The sequence below is a fragment of the Bemisia tabaci genome, chromosome 2 (genome assembly GCF_918797505.1).
Source record: "Bemisia tabaci chromosome 2, PGI_BMITA_v3".
NCBI lineage: Eukaryota > Metazoa > Arthropoda > Insecta > Hemiptera > Aleyrodidae > Bemisia > Bemisia tabaci.
In genome coordinates this window covers 39863734-39891277 of record NC_092794.1, presented here as the reverse complement: position 1 = coordinate 39891277, position 27544 = coordinate 39863734, and the positions used below count along the sequence as shown (strand labels likewise).

Genomic DNA, 27544 nt, shown 5'->3' with positions numbered 1-27544 from the left:
CTTATACATTGTAAGATAGTAATATCGCATCTCACTTAAGGACACCCACTGCGCAGCCTTTGATTTCCGCTTTTTACTTCGTAAGCCCCCTCTATTCCATTTGATTATGAAACTGATAAGCATTGAAGTCAACATATCTGCAGACAATACTACTCTCCTAGAACTAAACATCCTGAGCCGCACATTGTATGTCCCTGCTCAGACTACAGCAGGGTTCACATCCAATGAACAGCTAAAGAAACTGTAAATCTCGCGATATTTAATTACGCCTTCGAAGAAAGACGTAAGTCACGAACGTACCTCAAAGAAAAAAGCTTAAATACGTCACGCTGAACCTATGCAAATGACCTCAATAGTATATTTTCATAGAAAAAGAACAAGCGGTGCTAATTTTTGTAGAGACCAAAATTTTTGTTTTAGGGGCAAACGGTTGAGGCAAAAGGGCTTAGGAGGTGCTAAAGTACCCTATTGGCTTATCGCTGCAAGTCTTGCTCTACAGTGCTGTCATGATATATAAGATTCAAAAGAAGAGAATTTTAATGAATTTTTTTCTTTAAAAATATGATGACTCTTGTGGTTCCCTTCCTGTATAATTGTGTGGCACGAATATTTACTTCCTTAAGAATTATTGACTCCTTTTGTGTGTAATACCGATTTATTAAAAAATTCAAACATAAAGTGGATTGGGAAAATATTGTTAAATATCAAAACGTGTCGAATGACTTCATCCTCGAAAATTGTCCAAAGGATAAAAGGAGAGCCCTTTTCCGGATTCCTTTCAATCGCTACCTGGAGCTCGATGGATCTCGATCATTGGAGGAGTAGAAGGAAAAAAACGAGTCTTGAATTTCTGAGGAGCTACATCAACAACTGGAACTTGCTTTCGCAGGATCCAGTACTGACTTCCAAAGGAGCTGAAGCTGGTAAATCAGACAACTTGTCATGTCAGCTCGTAGAAGAGATTTCATCGTACATCGACTTCGACGACATGTCTAAAAATCCCAACACTCCAGAAAATCTTCTTCATAACCACTCACATCGATTAGATTTCAGGCGTTTGCCTCTAAACAACTCTCATCTATCAATCGACTTCATTCGTTCTCATGGAGTGGCCTTAAATAAATGTTAGGATTTAATTTCATCGAAAATTCTTCTATCTGAGAGAGAAATGGAGGAATTCCAATCTTCTAGATTGGAGAATAGCTTCTCGTTACCAGAAAATGTCAGAAAGATTTATCAAGAAATTCAAACATAAGGTGGATTGGGAAAATATTGTAAAATATCAAGACGTGTCGAATGACTTTATTCTTGAAAATTGTCCCAAGGATTAGTTGTATGATAGTTACATAGATGTTTCTTTTGTGATGTAAAGTAATAAGATCATCTAGTGGAATAGGCCAACTAGAGATACCACTTTTAAAAAAGCGCGCTGATAATCCTACCTCTATGGTGGTGTGGAAACGGGTTTCTCCATAGCAATAGATTGCTCTAGAGTGTTGTCACAATGTGTTCTGGTGTATTTTTGCGAAGTTCTTTCTTTTTCTAACTACTGAAAAATACCCTTTTTATGTAATGGAAATAAAATCAGTCGATTTTTAAGTATCCATACGATTTCTAGGAATCTTCCGGACGATTAATGGTAATTTGACATAGAACGGAGGCTTCTTTCAATACATAGAGTACATAGAGTCGTAATGTAAATGGGAGAGCTGGCGTCATGTTCTGCTCGACGAATTCCGAGCCCGGTATGCGCCGAGTTCGGGTCGCTTTTTCGATACATTTTCGATCCAAAATGGTGGTGTGGAATACGTGGTAATTCCTATCTCCTTTGTTGTTGTTGTTGTCATCGGATGGCCGGGTACCCGTGTATCGCAAACAATCTAATATGTATCGAAAAAGTGACCAGGCGTCACACAGGAGTCTCGGAATTCGAGACATGGAAAATGCTTAAAAGTGGCGGCAGCTCTCCCACTTACATTACGACTCTATGATTGAATAAAATGTTCTTGTTAGAAGCTTCTGAGCCTGTTTTCTCAAAACTTCATTTTTGTTACTTACGGCTCTCTTTGCTATCACGGCAGTGTAGTAGGGCGCTCCAGCGGTCAAATGGCGTACCAACTCAACGATCCGCGGAACACCATTTTAATTTATTTATTTTTTTTTTTTTTTTTTTTTTTTTTTTTTTTTTTTTTTTTTTTTAACTGATAATACCTCTGTGAATACGATTGAATACAAATTAGCGTGATAAATAAATAACAGTCCTAAAACTCTCTTCGCTGTGTAGTTTATAGTTACTTCATAATTATCTCCGAAACTTAAGGATTCGCGTTTTTTTCTCCGAAAAACTTTACCTCCGGTGAAAACCTTATTCGGAGCTTAGTAGAATTTACCTACATCTAGGTTCTGTGTCTTTTGCCTAGGTACTGGAGAGTATTGCCATCCTTTTGCCCCTCTCTGATTGGTTCATGAGTTTTGGCCTCGCTGACACTCTTCTGGCCTAATGAGATCAATGCTCATTTTCTGTAGATGCTGCCACGATTCAGATTCAGATGACGATGACACCACTCTCCCGTATTTGCTTCTCGCGTCTCGCCTACGCCTTTGTTTCCATCTTTCGTCAATAAGCCATCCGCCTCGTAAAGTTTGTGTTGTGAAATTTAAGAGTTTGAAAGTGTCTGAAGTTGTGCCCAAGCACCAATTACAACACGATTTGCATTCTCATGCTGGAATGTATAGAAAAATGATAGGATCATTTTGCTCAGTTCAAGCGCAGCGATTTATACCTTCTTAATTGTCATCACCTCATCAATGCAAATTATAAAAATGACCGCTGGACCGCTCAAGTGTATCCTTGATCATTGAATATTTGTTATTCTCAAAGCGATATCTTCATCACATCCTTAGTAGTTCACAACTTCTGATTATTGAGTTTAACTAGGTGTCAAAAAATCTAAGATATCTGAAGTAGCAGAAAATTGTGTACTTTCAAAGTCTAAGATTTTGTGCGGCATCGACAGTTTCATAAATCTTCCCTGCAACACTCTAGGTACTCTGAAACTACTACATTCTCCCTCTCACATTGCTCCGTAACAAATGTATGTGTTACTCAAGTCCTCAGCAGGCCAAAAATCCATGCCTCAACAGATACATACATGTATGAGAATTGCTCCTTCTTATCTAATTAGAATAATTCTAAGTTATTTGTCGGAGAGGTTTATCTCGGCAAACAGTCTTTACTTTAAAACAAACTCTGGCGTTCCTCAAGGTTCGATCCTGGGCCCACATCTCTGGAATATATGTTATGATAAGATCGTTGACCTTGCGACAGAAATCACTGCTAAAAAGTACGCGTACGCTGATGACCTAGCAGTACTAGTCGAGGGGAAAAACAGAAATGACCTATCAAATAAAGTGAACGCAGTCACCATTGAAATAAATGACGAACTGTTAAAATCTGATCTATCCATTGAACCTACCAAAACCGAAGCTGAAGTCATTACCAAAAAAAGGAACTCTAGAAAGAGAAATGTTAGAATCAAAGTTGTAGACCATCCTATTGTCCCATCTCCTGCTCTGAGATATCTTGGTGTCTGGTTGGACAACAACGGAACTTTCAACACCCACGTAGAAAAAATCTGTGATAAAGTGTCATCGGTTATCAGAACTTTCTCGTGTATTCTGCCAAATACAAAAGGTCCCTCTTTCCTGAAGAGGAAACTTATCACCTCTGCAGTGCTGTCCGTTGTCTTCTACGGGATAAATATCTGGGCTGCGTCTCGAGTATCTAAGGCAAACATCAAGAAACTTACAAGAGCAATCCGCCCCATCAAAGCTCGTCTTTGTATGGCATACAGGACTGTTTCCTCAAGTGCCCTGGACATTATCAGCGGTATCCCCCCTATGGAATTTCTTATAGAAGAAAAAGTCAGGCTGATGAGCAAGGAGGAAGATAAAGCAGTTATTAAAGCTGAAACTCGACAAAAGTGGATAGAATCCTGGAACGCGACACCTGAGAAAGACAGCTGGCTTAAGCAACTTATAACAGATCCTGAAAGCTGGCTCACTAGAGAACATGGAGAACCAAATTTCTATATCACACAGGCACTCTCAGGTCACGGAGTCTTCAATGGGTTCCTCCACCGTATAGGTGTTTCTACCACCGACTCTTGCCCCCACTGCCCAGGGATTTTCGACTCCCCTGAACACACTATCTTCAATTGTCCTCAATTTTCAACAGACCGAAAGGAACTGGAGGACAAGTTAGGCGAGCGTTTCACTGTAGTTTCTTTCCAGAAGCAAATCACCAGCTCCAAAGAAAACTGGTAATCTATTGGAACTTTCCTGAAAGCATCCTTGACCGCCAAGAGGAAGACTCTCGATCAACCATCCCCCTCCGATGTATGCCAGACGGCAGTTTCCGGGGCCGCAAACGGATCTTAAACCTTCTTCTTCAAGGAAGTCCTGCCCTTAAAAACTAGCCTCTTATCTCTATTCTCTTGTTCTTTTCTATTTTTTCTTTTGAGGCCTCAGTCCCTATGTCTTTACTTTTTTTATTATCAATTATGTTTTCATTCATTGTATGAACAGAATTTATTGTACTAAAGTTTTATGCGGCAAATAAACAAAAAAAAAAAAAAAACATGTATGAGAATCATGCGTTTCAACGAAACATACGCACCCTTGAGTCGTTATCATCACTCAGGAACCACTGATCTTTTTTGCAAGCGTCATGAAACATTCATGACAAATACTGTTGCAATCACCTTTATCCTACATATCGACGGTGCAAGTCGGCAATCACATAACTTGGTTTACGACGTCGCAGACTTCAGCTGCCACACTTTATTTTTTAAACAGAAAACTACTCAACGGCAATTCTTTAAAACTGCTGTGATTATTCTTCTCTTCGCAAAGAAAATTCTGCAAAAACACCAAGGAATTATGTCAATTTGTTCTCCTTTAAAAAAATAACATAGAGGCGGAGATTCTCAGACACCGCAATAACGAGTTATGTGTTTGCCAACTTACACCGTCGATATCTATACATTGTAATTCTAGTGATCAGCTCCATACTCACAATGTAATTCCTGTAAAATACAGTTTGACCGTGAAACTACCAGACCACGTATCTCGGTTTACAACGTTGTACACTTCTTTTCATACTTTCTTCTTTACACGGAAAACCAACTTACGTCAGTTTTTAAAAACTTCTGCAATTTTTCCTCTCTGTGCGAATAAAACTCTGTGAAAACCAAGGGGTAAAATTGATTTGTTCTCCGTCAAAAGAATTAAAATGGGAGCGGAGATTTTTAAGCACCGCAAACGAAATGAGCGGTCTGGTATAGTTTCATCGTCGACTTGTTACGATATACCTACTCGCCCGGTTATACCTACGACACCTACGATACCTACGATATACCTACAGATTACATTGAAGACTTATTGAAGATATTAATGTCCCTGTTACAGTGAGTGATTCGGATGCTATCACAGGAAAGGGTTTCAGATATTTGGGCCAGCCTGGTTTATTAATTACACTGATCATAAGTCACCTTCATAAATTAAGGCGTAGAGGCAACTTCTGCCTTTGGTTGGCCAGAAATTACTATAACGCATTCAAATTCCTAAAATATATGAGAAATTACGAATTTACTAAATGAAAGCTAAGATTGCAGGAGGACACAATAAACAATCTGCCGTCAGAAGGAAAACTGCGGAAGCAAAATGAGAAAGATTTTTCACTATAGCTCAACATAATATGAGGAGGAAAAAGTGAATGTAATTTCCGTTTACCCTGGTTATTATTCTGGTACATATTGTAGGAATTTTCTTTCTCTATTTCCGTATTACACCGCAATCACACGCTGAATGTGGGAGCTGAATGTGGCTTGAATGTGGGAGTCATCGGCCCGATGCCTGAATTTTGCACGTGACGCGCAAAATTCAGCAACGATTCTCAGCAACCATCGGACCAATTTTGAATTTGTCTAAACTATTCGAGTAGATTTGATACACATCTGGATGAAAATAACTCGAATTTGCTAAATTTCAGCCGTTGGGCGATGACCGTTGACTTCCACATTCAGCTGCTAAATTCAGCGTCTGAAGCGTCCAGCCCACCTACAAACTAGGGGCCTCAAAGAGGCTCATCGATGGAACTGTTGACTGTTGCCATTCAAAGATCGTCGGACCGACGATCTTTGAGGGTAACCGATGTGTTCGGGATACATCACAGATCAGATTTTGAAATTTTCAAGGCATTCCGTGCCGAAATGGCTGAGAAATAGAAGAATTAGTGCCAGTTTGAGAGCCCCAGTTGGTACGTGGGCTGGACGTTTGATTGCGGCATTGGATTATTGTCATCCTGTTATCACGAAGACATAGTATCATAGAGAATAAACAGAGGAGAGGTTGTCTCTGATCATAGGTCACCAGAAGGTTTTAGCATATTGTGCTGCAACCTAGTGGCCGGCCGACGAACCGGACACCTGGTGCCTCCGATTCACGAAAAGTTATCTTCAGTACTCAGTCGTAGTTGATTGATTTCTTTTATTGTCGCATCATTTACCTAATATTTATATTTCTCTCATTTATTTACCTATAATATTTTGTACTTGTCCAAGTAGGGTAGCATCAAAACAACTGATTTGGCTTCGTTAAGTGATACCTACGTTCATCTTTGATACATTTTCTTTAAGTGTTCTAGAAAAGTTATTTTTTTTTAGCCGTAATAGTTTTTTCTGTTTTTATGAAAAATCAAGGATTTTTTATGTATTAACATTTCAATAATTAAATAATGGATCATTATTTTTTCTTTTGGATCTTGGATTTTTTTGTGGGGGAGGGGGGGGGGGGGGGGCAAAGCACCATTTTATACAGGGTGAGCGAAAAGTCCCCGACCCCCCCCCCCCCCATCTAACTTTTGAACGAATTGAGCTAGGGAAATGAAACTTTGGGGATGTTCCTATCTCAAAGGGGACCATCTTTTGGGGGGTCAAAATTTTGGTCCCCCCTCAGGGGAGGACGGGGGCCCCCAACTTTTTTTTCAAATGGCAACCCCTATCTTGTGATACCTCATTCGAAAGAGCATAAAAACCTAAGAATTTTGGCGCAAACCGCAGATCAATATCTCAATTTTTGACCGAGTAATGATAGGTCAAAGGTCAAATTTGACCTATTTTCAAAAAATCATATCTCTGGTTCAAATTATCGTAAAGAAAAAAATAAAACGGGAAAATTTACCAAATTGTGTTCGCTTTTACGTAAAAATTGCAGAAATCACTTTGATTTAATGTTAAGGGGGGGCTCGGACCCCCAAATACGTCAATTCAAAGGTCATTCAATTTTCCCGCGAAATAAGCCAATTTCCTCTGGATTTGCCTCCACACTATCTCAGTAAGGTCAAAATCAGTTCAACATCACGTTGGCAAGTCCCCAAATTTCGGGAAAAGTTAAAAAAAAGGGTATCTAAACGGTCAAATTTAATTACCTTAAATTTCGTTTTTTTTAACTTTTCCCGAAATTTGGGGACTTGCCAACGTAATGTTGAACTGATTTTGACCTTACTGAGATAATGTGGAGGCAAATCCAGGGGAAATTGGCTTATTTCGCGGGAAAATTGAATGACCTTTGAATTGACGTATTTGGGGGTCCGAGCCCCCCCTTAAAATTAAATCGAAATGATTTTCGCAATTTTTACTTAAAAGCGGACACAGTTTTGTAAATTTTCCCGTTTTATTTTTTTCTTTACGATAATTTGAACCGGAGTTAAGATTTTTTTGAAAATAGGTCAAATTTGACCTTTGACCTATCATACCTCGGTCAAAAATTAAGATATTGATTTGCGGTTTGCGCCAAAATTCTTAGTTTTTTATGTTCTTTCGAATGAGGTATCACAAGATAGGGGTTGCCGTTTGAAAAAAAAAAGTTGGGGGCCCCCGTCCCCCCCTAAGGGGGGGGGGACCAAAATTTTGACCCCCCCAAAAGATGGTCCCCTTTGAGATAGGAACATCCCCAAAGTTTCATTTCCCTAGCTCAATTCGTTCAAAAGTTAGAGGGGGGGTCGGGGACTTTTCGCTCACCCTGTATGATTTATTAATATATTAAGAATTACTTAATTTTATCATTGCAAATTTAAACATACTCAGTTAAAAGGTATTAAATTAAAGCTGTGACTCATTAAAATTGCGCTCACCGCTGAGCGCTTCTCTAATACCCACGTATTAGAGCTTTCTCCCTTGTTTCTTCTTAAGTTAGCAATCAAATGTTTTTATCCATGAAAGGCAAATGAAACAATACGCAAACATTACAGTCCGGGCGCACTCGTAGGCCCGTGGGACCCACACGCTTCACGCCTTTTAGCCGCAATTCTTAAAACTAAGATGTCTCAAACTCTATTAAAATATATTTTTAACTTCCATTACGAATCCTACGACCCAATAAACCTCTAAATTGACACATATCTTGCTATTATAAGGTCAAAGCTGACAATATGATCCTCTAGCGGATAATTTTGGTGGCCATCTTGGATTTCGGACTTCTTAAGGGGCCATGGTGAATTTTCAATTCAATATTTGGATTCTACGACCAGAAATCTATAGAGTTCAATACGTTACATGATATAAGAGACTGTTATAGAATTTTTGGTACTAAAATTTCAGCAATTTTGGCTGCCATCTTGGAATTTGAGGCCTTCAATGAGTCGCAAAGGATTTTTCAACATCATTTTTCGATTTTACAGCTCAAAAATGTTATGAAAGACACCACACATACCATATAGGAGCACACGTGCCCGTTTGACTTATAGGATGGGCCCATGTGGCCGCCATCTTGGATTTAAGGGTCTTAAAGAAGTCGGAGTACATCTTCAAGCACATATTTGAAATTTCCGATCAAAATTACAAAGGAATCGACATTTTTGTCGAACATGGGAGTCAGTTTCACCGGCCGCACCCCCGTGGCGGCCATTCTGGGCGCCATCTTGAATTTAAGAGTGCTCCGAGAAAAATTGAGCCTGGCAACATCGAAATTCTGTTTTAGGACATCAAAACGAAGAGATTGAGCCATCTCGCCAACTTGTGTTACTAACGGTCCCGCGGGACCCCTAGAATGGACAAGTGCGCCTGGACTGTTAAAAAAATAAATCAATTGAGAAAAAATAGACAAAAAAAATCCTTTAAGAAAAACTAATGGAATGACTAATTGATTTGATGACGCCACTTCATGGAGGCTCGCCTCGCGAGCCGCAAAGTCACCCTTCAGGCGGGTAACCGGGGGTGCAGGGGAGAACTCCCTGGCAAACCCGCGGGAAGCGCGCCAAGCAGTAAGCTTGCATCGCGAAAAATTTTGCACTTTCTTTCTGGATGCCTGTTGGGTCATTCCATTGTAACGGGCGTGACATAGGGCTGTTCTATCGGTTGTCGGTAAGCTACCGAAACAGTTCCGTTAAGAAAAAGTTACGATAAGAGCGCTCTTGCCGATAGCGATCAGAGTTTTCGGAGCTGGCGAAAATAAGATGTTGCCATTTGTACATCTATTTTACGCGCCGCCGCGCCAGGCAATCTGATAAACCTACACGCAGGGCAACAATGCATTAAGTGCGAGCTCTCAAAACTCCGATAAGGCCGGCTGTTGTCGATATCATCGCCACTGTCGGTACTGCCGCCAGTTTCAATAAGAGACGATGTCGATAGTGTTCCGGCAAGAATTCGTTTGAACACCCCTAGCGTGACAACAATTTAACTTTAAACAAGAATTTGAACTCTTTCTTGGGGTTTACTTAATTAAAAAATTATCTGCTTTGGTAGAAATAACTTTTTTTTATAGATCATTTCAGTTTATCAGAAATTGTTTTTAACTTTGTTCCATTCCTCAGAAAAAATTAAAAGACTGCGTAACGGGTGTGACCGATTTTGGAAGTGAGTTTTTCCTCAGTGAGTGTAAAGTGGAAACTTAGCGAATTTTATGAATGTAAAAATCTGATTAAATTGTATGATGAAGCCAAGGGTTTTTGCTTCAACTGCCGATGATCCGTTTTTAATTATCTTGTTTTCTTTCCTTGAAAAATGGGAAAGTTTGCGTAACGGGTATGACAGATTGCCTCTCTGAGGTCCATCATTTCTGAGAGAGTTTAAAAAGTTAAAAAACTTACTTTTTTTCTCATACTTCTATTGTAGGCAATCCTAAGCAGTAAATTAATCAACAATTTGACGCAATTTTCTGTAGAACATGCCAAAACTACATTTTTCTACAAGGTGGCCCAGACCTACCGTTTGCGTAACGGATGTGACAGATTGTCTCTCTGAGGTCCATCATTTCCGAGAGAGTTTAAAAGTTAAAAAACTTATTTGGTGTCGATGTAAGTTAAAAAGCTCCGCACTTTCTGATTTCAATTAGATAAGTACACAATTCTTACACAAACCTTGACTTTTGAAATACGGACGGCCCCTTAACCTCCCAAGGGGAGTCGGGAGGACTCTGGGACCAAGAAATTCAGATTCCTCAGAGGCGATTCCCCATTCGTCCCCGCGGTCCTGGATCTCGCATGACCCAAATTGACCAAAAAAAACCCTGGTACGGTAGGTCTGAGCCTATAGTAAAGTGAAAATATTTCAATCAAATCGGAGAGAGTTCAACGAGTTCTATTTGAAGTCCTTTTGAGATAAAGTGTATCCACTTTACATACTGAAATATGGCATAAATTTTGGCTATATCTTTCTTATTAGATGTATACATAACCTCTAATTGTGCATATGAGTGTATTTCTTGTGATAACCATAGAAAAAATGGTGAGAAGTGAGGCAACACATGCACAATTGAAGCCTCTTCTCATTGGTCACACCCGTTACGCATTTTTGCCCATCAATTGTTGAAATAAAAATTTGGAAAAAATACTCCGAAGCTGTACTTGACTTGAATACGTATGGAAAAAATTGGCATCTCAAAATGACATGAATTAAAATAGTTACATTAAAAAACCCATGATTTGCGTAACGGGTGTGACAGTAGGGTGGCCCAATTATACACAGGAAAATTTATTTTGCGAATTTTTTTGGTCTTACCCCCTAGAACTGTTCCATTTGATCAAAAAACACTCTCTGCCAAGTTTCAGCCAAATCGGATAATATTAACCCGTGCCGACAGAGCCCTCTTTTTTATGTGGGATCTTACATTGAAAAACACTTTTTTCCAGAAAAATCCATTTTTCGAAAAATATGTAATTCCTAGAAAAAATCTGAGGTCATATTCGGCTTCAGCAGGAAAAATTGAGTCGGAAAACATGTATTGGACACTTCAAAAAAAAATTTTTACCCCTCGTAATAGCGGCGAAACAACTGTAACATCTAAACGCTAAAAAAGGGAAAAATGACGGTGATAAATCCCAAATAATTACGTACGCCTGCATCCGAAAACGAAGCTCAACATATGGTAGGTGTAATATAAGTACTTTTTTACGCTAAGTCCGAAAATGCTACCCATTATTCTCTATTCCATCAGGATTTTCCGGAAAATCGATTTTCTTGTATAAAAAGAGGGTTTTCCGGGGAAAACTCAATTTTCAGGAATTAAACCTCTACATGTGACGGATGTTTTTTAGGTGTTTTTCAACGTTGAGTCCGAAAATGATGTCAAAGCTGCTCCATTACATCGGGATTTTCCGGAAAATCGATTTTCTAATAGAAACAGGGTTTTCTGGGGAAAACTTAACTTTCAGGAAATGAACGATTGACTTGTAAAAGATGTTTTTGGTGTGTTGTTTAACGGTGAATTCGAAAATCATAACCGTTTCCCTCTATTTCACTAAGAGTTTCTCAGAAACTAAATTCTTTCCGTAAAAAAGGTAATTTTCCAGGGAAAACTCGGTACAATCGATTTTCCGGAAAATCCAGATGTAATGGAGCAGCTTTGACATCATTTTCGGACTCAACGTTGAAAAACACCTGAAAAACATCCGTCACATGTAGAGGTTTAATTCCTGAAAATTGAGTTTTCCCCGGAAAACCCTCTTTTTATACAAGAAAATCGATTTTCCGGAAAATCCTGATGGAATAGAAAAAAATGGGTAGCATTTTCGGACTCAGCGTAAAAAAGTACTTATGTTACACCTACCATATGTTGAGCTTCGTTTTCGGATGCAGGCGTACGTAATTATTTGGGATTTATCACCGTCATTTTTCCCTTTTTTAGCGTTTAGATGTTTCAGTTGTTTCGCCGCTATTACGAGGGGTAAAAATTTTTTTTTGAAGTGTCCAATACATGTTCTCCGACTCAATTTTTCCTGCTGAAGCCGAATATGACCTCAGATTTATTCTAGGAATTACATATTTTTCGAAATATGGATTTTTCTGGAAAAAAGTGTTTTTCAATGTAAAATCCCATATAAAAAAGATGGCTCTGTCGGCACGGGTTAATATTATCCGATTTGGCTGACACTTGGCAGAGAGTGTTTTTTGATCAAATGGAACAGTTCTAGGGGGTAAGACCAAAAAAATTCCGACATTGCCAAATTTGGGCCACCCTAGTGTGACAGTCAGTACACTAAGTTTTAAAAGTGACATATAATATACAATAATTACTTTTACAAATTGAAATTTTGCAAGAGCACATTGAGTCAGCTTCTTGACAACTGCAAACATAACCTGAAACTTGCTTTTGGCGGGAACACCAGAAAACATTGCTACCAAACTGTCACTCTTTTTACAGTAGGATGAAGCTAAGCAACGGGGTTACAAAACACGTAAAAATTGCGAGAAAAAAAAACAAAACGGAGGTAAACCTCATTTATTTAAAAAAAACTAGGAGTATTGAGGAGTCCAAAAATAAATCTCGTTGGGTCATTTGGAGGAGGAAAAAATACCCCCCGGACTACCTACACGTGGAAGGACCCTGTTGAGTTGAAATGCTTACCTTTTCTCCAAAATTTTCTGTCTGTTATCCAGAAAGAGTAAACTGTCTTTATTATTATTTTTCCTATAATATAAAGGCCTATTGGCCCACTGGTTACTTAAAACTGTTATCGTCTTTACATTGTCATGTGCTCTGGATGTTCGAAAATAAAGCTGCCCCACAAGGACTTTAATCCTTCCAATGGTCACAGAAACATCTAAGAGCAAAAAGAGGAAAATCAAATTAAAATAAGTAATAAATTCTCAAAGTAAAATATGGCTTTGGAATCCTACTTTTCATGGATCAAAAAAAAAAAAAAAAAAAAAAAAAAAAAAAAACAAGCAGTGATCTCCAACACAATGTGTTGATAAGGCGCGTCATTAACTCGCACGTATCAACCCCTTTAGTTTTCATTTACAGAGATTTCAAAATAGGCTAGTAGCACAACAAGAGAATTTATACGATCCAACACTGCGAGGTCAACGACGCACTTTAACGAGACCGTGTATTGTGAATCTAGAAAGCCATTCGAACGAGTTTAAGTTTTTTGATCTGCCTCAAGCAAAATCTTATTAGATTCTAAAAGAATAGTTCTACGTAATAATTTAAGCGAAGAAAGGAAAAATTCAGTCAATCTCCTGAAAGATAAAGTCGATTTAAAGGTATTTTGGGGCTAAAATACCCAAAATCACCGTTATTATAAATCCTGTTATGTTTTTGAAAAGAAATAGACTCAGTATAAATGCAATTGCATTAAATATGTCCTAATTTTGCTATTTTAAACGTATTTCCATGCAAAGAAGTTCAACCATGTCGTTGCTTTATTCATTCATGAATTGAAAGTAAGCAATCTACATCCCGAAAATCTACCGATTTGCTGTAAAAAATTGCATAAACTTGATATACCAGGTCGGTGCACCCACTCGTTGAATTTACCAACCAATTTCGTGAGTGCACATATGTAATAGTCGAAATGTGGCGACTCCCTGACGTGAAAATTAGATACTACGTGTAAAAATACTTACGTATCGATATGTTGAACAGAAACCAAGCGAGGACACAGTTAGCAGTCCGCGGCAACATCAATTCAACAGAATAACGGCAAAAATTAGATCGGATTTAAGCCGCTTTGTCCGCCTCTCCTCGTTATTTACGAACCGTTTCTATACTCATCTCAAAATTTTTCTCAGAGCTTTGTGTTCTTATCAGCTTCCATTTAAATCCCGATTCGATGGCCGAATCGGCTGCCGAAAGAGCAAGCCATTTTTGAAAGGTTCTATGAGAAATTCGTGATATTATCGGCTCTCAGGAAATAGCCCCATCGCTAAAATTGGTGGTCTAAATGTTTGAGTGCGTAAAATAATCGTATTCAAGAAACTAAGGCATTAAACTATGGAGTCAACTTCTTTTCAATAATAAAACGGGATTTACCACCGGTGATTTAGCTATTGTAGCACCAGAATACTTTTTAAGCGCCTTCACTTTCCAGAATCTTGACGGAATTTTTTTGGCTTACACGAATCAAGAGACACTGTAGTTAAAAAATACAAAGAATTTTCGATTTTGACCCCAAAAAAATGTTCGTTGATGCACACCGTGTATTGTATGGAGTACTGCTGCTATTCAACCCCTGTCTTCAGGTCAAAATTCTTACAAGGAAGCCCCATGCAAGAGGCGAATTTTGGCGCGTATACGTAGTATACCGACTTTGCGATCGTTTCGACCTCCCCCCCCCCTTCGATACAATAACCGTGTCCCTTAGTTCCTTACCGGAAAGTGACCACCGCGAACTTCTGAGATTTTCCAAAGCAGGTAAAAAGTTTACTCTTCCGTCAATAATTATGATTTAAAGTTCTCTCTCATTCTGGGGCTTTCTAGTTTATGTGCAATGAATACCAAGAATCTACGTTACTTGGTTTTTTATTTAAAAAAGCCTAAGAATACTCATTGCTGATGTAAAATATGCATATATAAGCAGAAGCAAGCAAACTGATTCGAGGATGGCTGAGCAGGTCGGCACTCTTCGAAAGAGAATTTCACTCCTTCGTTTTGTTCAAAACGTTGCTTTGACAGGACTCCGCACCCCTGTTATGGTTTTCAAAATTTGGTACCACTGCTCTGATAGCTAGGCAGCCGTAAGTGCAATCTGTGATGAGCCTGGAGACTCATTAGAATTAGACCATTTGCTAAACGTGGCTCATACAGGAATCCACTTAGCCCTCTCTTCCCCACGCTCCTGATCACTGCGTCGGCGTGTTCTCGACGAACAATAGCTAAAGAGGGTCGTCTCGCCAGGCGTGGCCGGGATCCTCAGCCCCTCGCCCAATTACTTACGCTTGATTAACCATTTCACCGTCACGCTAGGATTCATCCAATTTTCAAAAAAAAAATGGTTTCGCGTGTATTTAGCAATTTTTTCCTTACTCTCCGTTAAAAGACGAACAAAAAGAGGCCTTATTCATATAAATCGGCCGAAGAGAAGAGAAGTTACAGTATTCGAAACCCGAAGAAATCAACGAAACCTCGATTTCTCCATACAAAAAATAAAATGAAGGGAAAAAAGAAATATATAAATTACAATTAAAGATAATTGACCTCGGAATTTTTCGGGATTGAAATTACTTACATATTATTGTTTCATGAAAAATAAATGCACCCAAAATGACTATATTATATTGACTTTTACATATGTGCACTCACAAAATTGATTCGTAAATTCAACGAGTGGGTACATCGACCTGGTATATCAAGTTTATGCGATTATTTACGGCAAAGTGGTAGATTTTCGGGATGTAGATTGCTTACTTTCAATTCATGAATGAATAAAGCATGGACATGGTTGAACTTCTTTGCTTGGAAAGACGTTTAAAATAATAAAATCAAGACATATTTAAAGCAATTGCATTTATATCGAGTCAATTTCTTTTCAATAATATAATGGGATTAATCCTACCGATGATTTGGGTATTTTAGAACCAAAATACCTTAAAATCGACTGTATCTTTCAGGAGTTCGACAGAATTTTTCCTTTCTTCGCTTAAATTATTCCGTAGCACTTTTCTTTAAGAATCTGATAAGATATTGCAGGGGGCAGATCACTCGTTCGAATGGCTTTCTACATTCACAATACACGGTCTCGTCAAAGTGCGTCGTCGAAGAGTTGGATCGTATGAATTCTCTTGTTGTGCTGCTTGCCTATTTTGAAATCTCTGTAAATGAAAACTAAAGGGGCACGGTGCGTTTTAAACAATTTTAATGCGGTCAACATACCACCCGCGATTTTTTTGCGGAAATGTCAACTAGAAGGCCTACTGATTGAGGAACAACAAACCGCGAAATCTGTGATGGGGCCGTTTTTGAGAAAATGCGATTTTTCGCTTTTTTGGCGGGAATTTCGGGTCAAGGCGCTGAAAAAGTCAAGTTAGGCTGTTTTTGTAGTTCGTAAATGCATATCCTATACATTTTGAGCCAATCAAGTGCCAGTAGATAGCTATTCGTGCATATTGCCCAAAATTCATATCCTTAAATCCACGACTTTTGGGTTTTTGGGGGGTTAGTCAAGAGGAGAAATCCGAAAAAAAGAGGATTAACCCGGAACAAATTGCTTAACAAACTTTTCCTACGTAAACTTCTTCAGTAGGTCCTATTGAACAACATACCAAAAGTTTACCACGGTTCGCTCCCGGAACACCCCCCCCCCCCCAATTGCCTAAATTTCAAAATGGCGGCCATAATAAGGCCTCTGGGAGTTCGATTTTTTTAAAAATACGCATACAGTGTCATGTGAGGTGTCAAATTCCTATGTAATTTTGGTCGTAGATTTCAAATATGAAGTAAAAAAAGTCCCTTGATCAAAAGGGGGTACCCCAAATCCAAGATGGCAGCCAATTTTGAAAGTCAAGAGGGTGGATTTTTAAAAAGTTCGCGTGATAAGGCAAGTGAGGTATCATTTCTTATGTAATTTTGGTCGTAGATTTCATTTATGAAGTCATAAAAGCCCTCAAGTCAAAGGGATTGCTCCAAATGCAAAGATGGCGGCCAGCTTTGAAAGGCAGGAGGGTGAATTTTTGAAATGTTTACGTGACATCCCTAGTAAAATAGAATCAACCTGACGTTTCATAAACTACCCTGAGTCAGATTGATATCAGCCTGAATTAGTCTGACTCAGGGTAGTTTATGAAACGTCAGGTTGATTCTATTTTACTAGGGATGTCACGTAAACATTTCAAAAATTCACCCTCCTGCCTTTCAAAGCTGGCCGCCATCTTTGCATTTGGAGCAATCCCTTTGACTTGAGGGCTTTTATGACTTCATAAATGAAATCTACGACCAAAATTACATAAGAAATGATACCTCACTTGCCTTATCACGCGAACTTTTTAAAAATCCACCCTCTTGACTTTCAAAATTGGCTGCCATCTTGGATTTGGGGTACCCCCTTTTGATCAAGGGACTTTTTTTACTTCATATTTGAAATCTACGACCAAAATTACATAGGAATTTGACACCTCACATGACACTGTATGCGTATTTTTAAAAAAATCGAACTCCCAGAGGCCTTATTATGGCCGCCATTTTGAAATTTAGGCAATTGGGGGGGGGGGGTGTTCCGGGAGCGAACCGTGGTAAACTTTTGGTATGTTGTTCAATAGGACCTACTGAAGAAGTTTACGTAGGAAAAGTTTGTTAAGCAATTTGTTCCGGGTTAATCCTCTTTTTTTCGGATTTCTCCTCTTGACTAACCCCCCAAAAACCCAAAAGTCGTGGATTTAAGGATATGAATTTTGGGCAATATGCACGAATAGCTATCTACTGGCACTTGATTGGCTCAAAATGTATAGGATATGCATTTACGAACTACAAAAACAGCCTAACTTGACTTTTTCAGCGCCTTGACCCGAAATTCCCGCCAAAAAAGCGAAAAATCGCATTTTCTCAAAAACGGCCCCATCACAGATTTCGCGGTTTGTTGTTCCTCAATCAGTAGGCCTTCTAGTTGACATTTCCGCAAAAAAATCGCGGGTGGTATGTTGACCGCATTAAAATTGTTTAAAACGCACCGTGGGGGTTGATATGTGCGAGTTAATATCACGCCTTATCAACACATTGTGTTGGAGTTCACCGCTTGTTTTGTAATTCATCCCAATTTTTTCTCCGTTATATAATTGAATTGCTTGTCAAATTCTGAGGTCAATTATATTTAATTGTAATTGATACATTTCTTTCTTCCCTTTATTTCATTCTTCGTATGGAGAATGTTCGTTGATTTCTTCGAATTTCGAATACTGTAACTTCTCCTCTATTCGGCCGATTTTTATGAATGAGACCTCTTTCAATTCGTCTTTTAACGGAGAGTAAGGAAAAAATTGCTAAGTACACGCGAAACAATTTTTTTGAAAATTGGACGAATCCTAGCGTGACGGTGATATGGTTAATTGAGCGTAAATAGTAGGGCTCGGGTCCAAGTCGGGTCGCTCGGGAGAGAGGTCTGGTGTGCGGGGAGGAGAAGGGTAAGTGGATTTCTGTAAAAGCAAATTGATTTCTGTATGTGTTATGGTTAGCACATAGTCTAATGAGTTTTGAGGCTCATCACAGAATGCACTTACGGGTGTCCTTACACGGTCCTGGCTATCAGGGCAGTTGTACCAAATTTTGAAAAGCATAACAGGGGTGTAGATATCTGTCAATGCAACGTTTCAAACAAAACGGAGGAGTAAAATTCTCATTCGAAGAGTGCTGAACTGCTTAGCAATCCTCGAATCAGTTCGTTTGCTTCTGCTTCTTTATGCATATTTTAAATCAGCGCAGCGCATTCTTAGGTTGTTTTTAAACAAAACCAATTAACGTAGACTCTTGGTATTCATTGCTCATAAACTAGAAAGCCCCAGAATGAGAAAGAACTTTAAATCATAATTATTGACGGATAAGTAAACTTTTTACCTGCTTTGGAAAATCTCAGAAGTTCGCGGTGGTCACTTTCCGGTAAGGAACTAAGGGACTCGGTTATTGTATCGAAGGGGGGGTCGAAACGATCGCAAAGGCGGTATACTACGTATACGCGCCAAAAAGGGTGAGAATTTTGATTTCCTTCCGATGAGAACATGACTCGAACGTCAACTTGTATTGCGACTCTTACATACAGGGTGACCCAAAAGTCTTAGGACCCCTCTCTAACTTTCAAACGAATTAAGACAGAGACTTGACAAAGTAAACTACACTCTAGAAATGAATAAGGGGGGCAAGTCTTACCTTTACACGCTTGTGGTTTATTATTAGTTCAATGAATGTAAACTTCGGACATCGGGTCCGATAGTATCTATATAGGATGCTCTGCTAGGAATTTTAGGAAAATGTTTAATGAACATAAAAGAGATATTAATTATAATGTAATTCAGCATTGTAAAAGTGAAGGTCATACAATTTCTAGCTGAGCAAATACTTAAAAAATCTTGCATAAAAGCACTGAGAATGATATACTCTAAAAGTTTTAGAAAATATAGAAATTAGACGGGCTTTTACCTCAGGTGAAACTCTGTTAAATATGCAAAAAGAACCTAATGAGTAGTTCTTCCCCATTAGATGATTTATACTTACAACTTCATTGATATGGCGAATGCTATAAGTTTAATGCTCCCATTTGAGTGCTGCCATCTACTGGTTAAATTTGCAAAATCAATTCAGCTGATCAGACCTTGTTGTATGTTTTCATAACAAACTACTTACATGCAACTTTAATTACCTACTTACTTCGCACTTTTTTGCGTATTTAAATATTCATTTGTTTCAATGTTCTTTTTTTATTGTATTAATTGCAATATGCATTGTGAAATTACATAGCGTAGCAGTATTTGTTGTGTAATTTGTGATTTCGTGGTGAGAATGGACAGTACCTATGTCCGAAATGTACAACCACTGAATTAACAATAAATTACGATTGTGTAAAGGCAAGACTTTTCGCCTTAATTAATTTCATTCAATATTAACACGCAAACTGCGCTACCAAACTTATTCTTTTAACTCGCCAACATTTTTAAGGGCTCGCCTGAGGGAGAGATGAGGGGTAGGGTTTACCTCATTCTTGACTTTTGCGAAATTCAAGTTGGTCTACCCCTAAAAAGTTAGTATTTAATCGCGAAATGAACCTTTTGAAAGGAAAAAAAAATTAAAAAAGTTTATCCCGTGCTTCAAAGGGTCTAAAGGGCCTAAATGCAAAATTCAAAAATTTTGGCAAACGACAAATCAATGGGCCTGTTGCAAACTTTTGCTAGAGCAAAAAAAAGAGTTGTTTCTTTTAGATAATGCCTCAAAAATCACGATGAGAGCATCGGCAAAGTCTGAAATGCACTCATAATTTCACAGTCTGCGTAAGAAATTTGCGGTTTTTTGAGCTTCCCGCTTCAAAAGTGATACCGCGGCACAGGTGAACATTTTGTAAGAGGAGTCGTTCCATCGTCGGCAATACTCATCATGGCCGACGCCAATCCGCTAAAACACGTGTGATGGGACGAGATAATACCAGAACTGGATTAGACCAGATAACAAATTTTTATATTATTTCATATTATAACTAACAAAATTTTGGTTTTAGACCCTTTAGACCCTTTGAGGCACGAGTTAAATTTTTTTTTTTAACATTTTTTTCCTTTTAGGAGGTTCATTTAGAGACTAATTAGAAACTTTTTAGAGGTAGACCAACTTGAATTACGCAAAACTCAAAAATGAGGTACACCCAAGGGGGAAGGGGGAAGGAAGGACTGCGGACCTTAACTTTTTTTTTCAAATAACAATCCCTGTTTTGTGATATATCGTTGGATACATACTAAAAAGAGAAAAAATAGTAGGTCGATATCTGAATTTTTGACAAGGTGGTGGCCAAACCATAGCGGAAACTAGTTTTGAAGGACGAAACTAGTTTCAAAGAATCGGAACTCTTTCATGTTATTCGTAGAGTCCCCAGTAGAGTTAAGACAATGTGAGTCGATTTCTGATTTGTTCCCGTATTTTAGGCCTCCACAGTGTCACGAACGGGAATAAAGATTTCGTTTTCACCGATTGCAAAGATTGTAATCTAGAATGAACCGGGGAATAATGGGTTCGGCAAGGAACAAATTGAATGAGAGAAGGAACGGAGAAAGGAATTTGAAAATGAGCCGATCAAAGATTACGAAAAACTATCAATTTGTGTAATCTTTATTCCCGTTTGTGACTCCAGAAAGAGGGGGGGAGATGTTTTCTTAACTCTCAGTACAAAGGGACTCTAGTTATTTAAAGTGAAAAAGCAACAATTCTACATTTGAATAAGTTTTATTTTAAAAGAACGTCGGTTAAAGATGAGAAGAGGTAGCTATTTGACTGCCATGAAACTTCACTGCCGTCATTTTCCCGCCATACTGGTGCGTTTGAAATTCCCAGAGACAAATAGAGACCGAGCACGCCCTATTCTGCCAATGTATTTTTAGTGAGGTAGAGTCCCTTTATACCCAGAGTTAAGACAATTCACTTTTGGCTACCTTTTGGTTGGGCTGAAAGTGGCCTAAAAAAAATCCAATTCTGATTGGTTCTTGCTCATGGAGGCCGAAACGAGTGCACCAAGATGGCGGTACCTCGAATGTAAACAAGAATAATTAAAATATTACCTAATTGTGGTTTATCAAGAGTGAATTGTTATTTCCATCGGTCCAAAATGAAAATCGATTATGAAATGATTCACAAACAAAATTTGTTGATGTTGTTTTTGTGTGACAGACATCGCAGGAATCCTGATCCTTATCCCTCAATATCGTTCGTTTGGGTGCACTCGTTTCGGGCTCCATGGCCAGCCAGGGCCGGCTGCCGGTCAGCTGATAATCGAGTTGTCTTAACTCTGGGTATAAAGCATTGACGTATAATACAATCCAGAACGCGCGTTAGAAAATTTCGGCAAGACTAGAGTCCCTTCAGGCGAGACGACAAGCAACCCAGCAACACTCAGTAAGTGTACCGACCGAGACAATGGAAATGCCAGTCTTATCAGTGCCGTTGCCTGATACGGGTACACTTAGCTCGTATATCCGGCGGTATTAACTAGGCTGAAGGCGCGTCTTTACACCCCTAGCTGTCTTACCTTCCCCGCCTAAAGTCGGGCCCAATGCGCGGTCTAGATTGTATTATACGTCAATGGTATAAAGGGACTCTATAGTGAGGCACATCTAATTCTCGCGGATTCAACAAAACAACAGTCATCATTTTTCTGATTTCGCCTAATGTTGACTGGTGCTAGTCGCATCTGGTCGGCTGTTAGCAATATGGCGATTTGTTTACATTCTTCCTAATCAATTGCAAAGCGGAAAATTTTCCAATTTTTCCTTTGAAACTCTTCCAAATTGTCATAAAATGACTTTTTACTAACTAAATAATTATTTCACCCCTTCTACTTAACATTTGTGATACTTTCGGTGGTTTCACTTCATGCAGTGAGAAAAAGATTCCTCGAGACTTAGCCTGGTCCTCAGTTTGTTCAACTTCCTAATGGATAATTATTTTAGTTATCGAAATGTTCTTTGACTGTAAATGGTGTATAATTTTTTTAAGTTAATTTTCTGTAAATAAGTCTGTTTCCAAAATCCTATCCCGAAGCCTAACGTAATGCATTGAACGCAAAGCGTTACGACTGCGAAGTGTCGATATGTGTCTTTGAGGAGCCGTGAAAATGAAACGGTTGGATAAGCCTGTAAGCAGTACATATTCTTTTGTGTGTGAAAAATAACTGAATGTCCAGAATTCTAAACATCTGACCGTATCTCAAGTACCTGAAGGAAATGTCGGTCAGGTCAGAGTTTGCGAATCCTTGGCAGCAGTTAATGAAATTCTCCTAAGTACTTAACAACTTTGCTCATTAAAGTTTGGTAAGTGAGAAATGTAAACCAACAATAAGTAGTGCGCGGTTCGAATGTTCGCCTGTTCTCGTCAAGAGGTAGATTCGGAGCATTATGAAAAAGTTAAAAACTGTAAATACTTAAGCTGTCACATTTCTATCTTGAAAGATGCCTGATGAAACTAAACTTAGTTTCTTTATTTCTGAATGATGAAAGGTTCTTTCGTAATTGGGTCGAAATATCACGAATTTTGATCCATAAGTTGTAAGAGAGTACCATGATGAGATCCTCTTTTCTTTGTTCGAGTTACACATTTTTCCAATTTTACAGGAAGTAGTATTAGTTGCATCCAGTATCTCGATTTATACGTATTCAATGTGTTTTCTCATCGAAATGAGCAAAGAAAAGACATTCATTTTTATTTTCACCGAATTAATGAGAGTTTTACCGCCAACTAAGCTAGCAAATTTTAACGGTGAAGCTACTTTATTTGTTTCACGACTCCCAATTTTAGGAATTCTAAGGCAAAGTTGATAGCGTATAGGAGACGGAGGAGGGTTGGGACGTTTTTTTTCTTCTAATTTTTCTGGGGTTGAAAATTGTTTCTAAAAATTGGTTTTACACATTATGGGAGTGTACAGTCATGAACTAACTTCAGTAAATTTTTGGTTTCCTTACATTGATAAATTTGAGTTTTACAACCACTTTTTCAAAAATTGAGCACAGAGCATGGACAGAGCATGAGGAGGGTTGGGACAGGTTGAAATTTGAAGCATTGTTTTTATTTTACATAATTTATTCAAAAAAATAACAAATAAAAATAGAAATCATACATACTGGTTAAATAATGAGCTACATTTGGTATCAAAAAGTTCGGTTTAACCATTTAACAATACCTAATTAAATGGAGTATATGTAATAGAAGTCCTTGTGAAGACGGAGGCACAAGGTTTTCTCTTAGGTAACCTCAGTAACAATAGGAAGGTGGATTATCTTTAAACCCAGAAAGCACAGTGTGCAAAAATTAAACTAACAATAAGGAGAACCTAATTGTGAATAGCATCTACTTAAAATCTACCTACCTACTAAGCACCTATATCATGGCATATCGTAACTTTAAATGTATTATTTATTTAATTTTTAAAAAAATTATAATAATTTTATATTATAATATATTATAATATTTTAATTAAAATAAATTATATAAATATATAATGAAAATTATAAAAATTATAAATTTAGCTTCAATGTATTCAGTAACTGCTAAGTTGATAGCATCTTGCTTAGTCTGGCCTCTTTCGCTCTTCTTTTTGTGATATTGAGGCATATTCACAGATCTGGAATGCAAAATAATGATGTAAATTACAGGCAAGTATTTTTGAACGTGTCCATTATGACAATAAATTACAGGAGAAGAAAGCAGAGGAAACTTCACCGAGAAGCGTTGGAACACTTTTGTTTACTGTCCCAACCCTCCTCACTAGACTTTCGTGTCAATAAAGAACATAACCTAAGTTCTCATCTTTGCAGCACCATGACACTTGGTGGAAGACAAACCAATGGAATACTCAGTGGATTAGTGCAATCGTGGATTTCATAGCTACAAACAATTTTCAGTAACTGTAAATTTACTATAGTTTGAAAAAACACATTAAATGAAGGCCAAAACAAACAAACTTACCTTATATCGGACCGGCTTGAGGAAACATGACCAAAACTTCATAGACAGTGGGGGCCGATGGGTAGAATATAAATTCACCAGTCTCAAGTCATCACTACCAACCAAAAAAAAAAAAAATCCCAAATGTCCCAACCCTCCTCCATCTCCTACATCATTCCTCATTTAATGCAAGGTTGAAATACTTTATGATGGTGGCGTAAGAGACAATTCTGGTAAAATAGAGAGAAAAATCTGGAAGAAAAGTTCATAGACAAATCTCACAAACTCTATCAGATGATGGGCACTTCACCCTCCAAGGATATTTCACACTATGGAGTTATGGGCTAATACTTACAAGCATAATATGATGGATCTGAGCGATCTCTTACCTACCTAACTTTAATGAGCAAAGTTGTTAAGTACGCAGGAGAATTTCATTAACTGCTGCCAAGGATTCACAAACTCTGACCTGACCAACATTTCCTTCGGGCACTTGAGATACGGTCAGATGTTTAGAATTCTGGACATTCAGTTATTTTCCACACACAAAAGTATTTGCACAGCTTGCGAGTTTATCCAAACGTTTCATTTACACAGCTCCTCAACAAAAAATATCGACACTTGGCAGCCATAAGGCTCCGCTTTCAATGCAGTACATCAGGCTTATGGATAGGATGTTGGAGACATCAAACATTTGATCCACGCTTATCAATCAATACTTATCATAATGAGCAGCTTATGACATAGACAGTAAAGTTTTATCAAATTTCAATACAGTGTATCTGTAAGACTGGCAGTGCTGCTGTGATCAGGTTCTTGACAGATCTCCGACAGCTAAAATACCGCTATCCTGCGGCATGATATGGAGGTTAAATAGATTGGGAATTTGATCACAAGGTATTAATACTGTCTAGAAAAAATTATACACCATTTAAAGTCAAAAAAAAGTTCGACAACTAAAATTATCCATTAGGAAGTTGAACAATCTGAGGACCAGGCTCAGAGTCTCGAGGAATCTGCTTCTCACTACCTAAAGTGAAACCACCGAAAGTATCACGAATGTTGAGTAAAAGGGGTGAGTTAATTTTTTACCTAGTAATGAGTCATTTTATGACAATTTGGAAGAGTTTCAAAGGAAAAATTGGAAAATTTTCCGCTTTGCGATTGATTAGGAGGAATGTAAACAAGCCGCCATAATGCCAACAGCCGACCAGCATCAGTCATCATTAGGCGAAATCAAACAATATACATGACTGTTGTTCCGTTGGATCCCCGAGAATTAGATGTGCCTCACTGAAAATCCAACGTGCTCGGTCTCTATTCGTCTCTGGAGATTCCTTTGAGTTGTGAACTTTTTAAAAAGAAGCTTGTCTGGGATTTTGGCTCTAAAATTACGCAATCAATTACGACGTTATCCACTCGCTCGGTACTTTCAGAATAATAAAAAAATAGGTAGAAGATTTAGCCACCCATTTTACAACTTATTAGCTTTTCGCTAATTTCTTACACCCTACTCGGATGCAGACATTAAGTATTCCCATTTTCAGGTTGAATGTAAAAACACGTACCTACCTTCAGAGTTCCATGTGAGAGTCTCCTGTGCGTACTGAATTATGCAATCAATCTCCTGAACTTGCTTTTCTATCAGGTTGAATTCTTCTTTTCTGCTTGTCTGCCGTATTGAATTATACCTTAAATTTAAAAAGAGAGAAATAGAATGCGTTATGTTAATGAAGTTTCACAATATGTAAATACAATTGAAACAGACCCTTAAAACCATATTTCCTGACTCGACTGTTCGGACAGAAAAGATTTGTATACTTTTTTTGATAAAGATGAAAATGCGCAATTTTTACAACGAGGCAGTCGAGTTAGTTCCCTTCTGTTCGAACAAGAATCGAAGTGGAAGAATAGCGCAACGCTCTGGGTCCACTCGGAAGTAGTAAGTAAGTACCTGCATTTTTCAAGGACCAAGGATTATTTCAAAGCCAGAAAGCGAGATTTACCCTTGAACGATCTGATCCAGGTTGAAAACTAATAGAATCAACTGATTGTTTTTATTGTAAAACCTGATGGCCTCATCTGGAATTTCATATATTTGTAGCAACAGGAGATAGCGAATCTCTCTCACCGCAGCCACGAGCTGAAAATAGGGTAAAACAAATTGAAATTAAAGATACTGTAATGTAACGGAAATAATGTTTAAGAGCAGATACCTTTGAAATTCTAGAATTTTGAATCGCCGTGAAGTAACGGTTGCAGTACCGGTAAAATTACGGTTCGACGAAACTTAAAAAATTCCAGCTCACTTTACCCCAACGAAGTAAAAATTACCAATCTTTTTCCTAATTACTTTTAAACATTGCTGAAGGGAAAGTCCCTTCATTTCATCGCAATGAAGAGGAAGTTCTTTCTTTAAAATGATTCAATTATGTTTTAGGTAACCGCCCAAGATGTAGGTAATTGACTACGTCTACTCGAATGAGATAATTTACGACGTTCATGAGATATCTAAACGAGCTATCCATTTAGCAAAAAAAAAGAAAAATAGGTTCCATAAATAATATCAATTTTGAACAAAAAATCGAGGGTCCGATGAATTAATTACTTAGTCCCGACTCAATGATCATCGTGGGAAACTCTTATCCTGATAATAAACGGAAATCCGCTAATCTGCTAAGTACACAGAACCACACACACACACACACACACCCTCATTCACCCTCACACACCCACACACACCCTCACACACACCCTCACACACACACACACACACCCTCACACACACACACACACAAGCAGTACACAGTACTGCTAAGTGACGGAACCTTGCATTCATGACCATGAAATCATAATTGAAACTGAGGCCATGTTTGTTTCGACCAGATATTTAAATCTTGAGGACAAGTTGGTTAATGGTAGAAATACTATTATAAGTAGAGTGTTAACATTTCTACTTGAATGTTCAACTCCTAAGACCGTATCGGAAACATATTTAATACCCTGCGAGGATTTTAAACGATCAGATGGCAAAATAAGAGGTTGATTCCAGCGAGTGGACGTTGCGTTGGAGAGCGCCACCGGACCCACTCGTGAATCCATTATTTTTATTTTTTTTATACATCTCCGTACTTTCTTCATTAAA

At 38.3% G+C, this 27544-nt stretch overlaps 1 long non-coding RNA gene across 1 annotated transcript; it reads right to left on the bottom strand.

Annotated features, from left to right (window-relative positions):
* Positions 1-11963: 11963 nt before the first annotated feature.
* LOC140224092 (uncharacterized) lies at positions 11964-26655 on the bottom strand. The gene is made up of 3 exons (XR_011899361.1): positions 26406-26655; positions 25972-26090; positions 11964-13102 (listed from the first exon to the last, which is right to left on the bottom strand). It is a non-coding gene; the product is annotated as an uncharacterized lncRNA (long non-coding RNA).
* Positions 26656-27544: the final 889 nt, after the last annotated feature.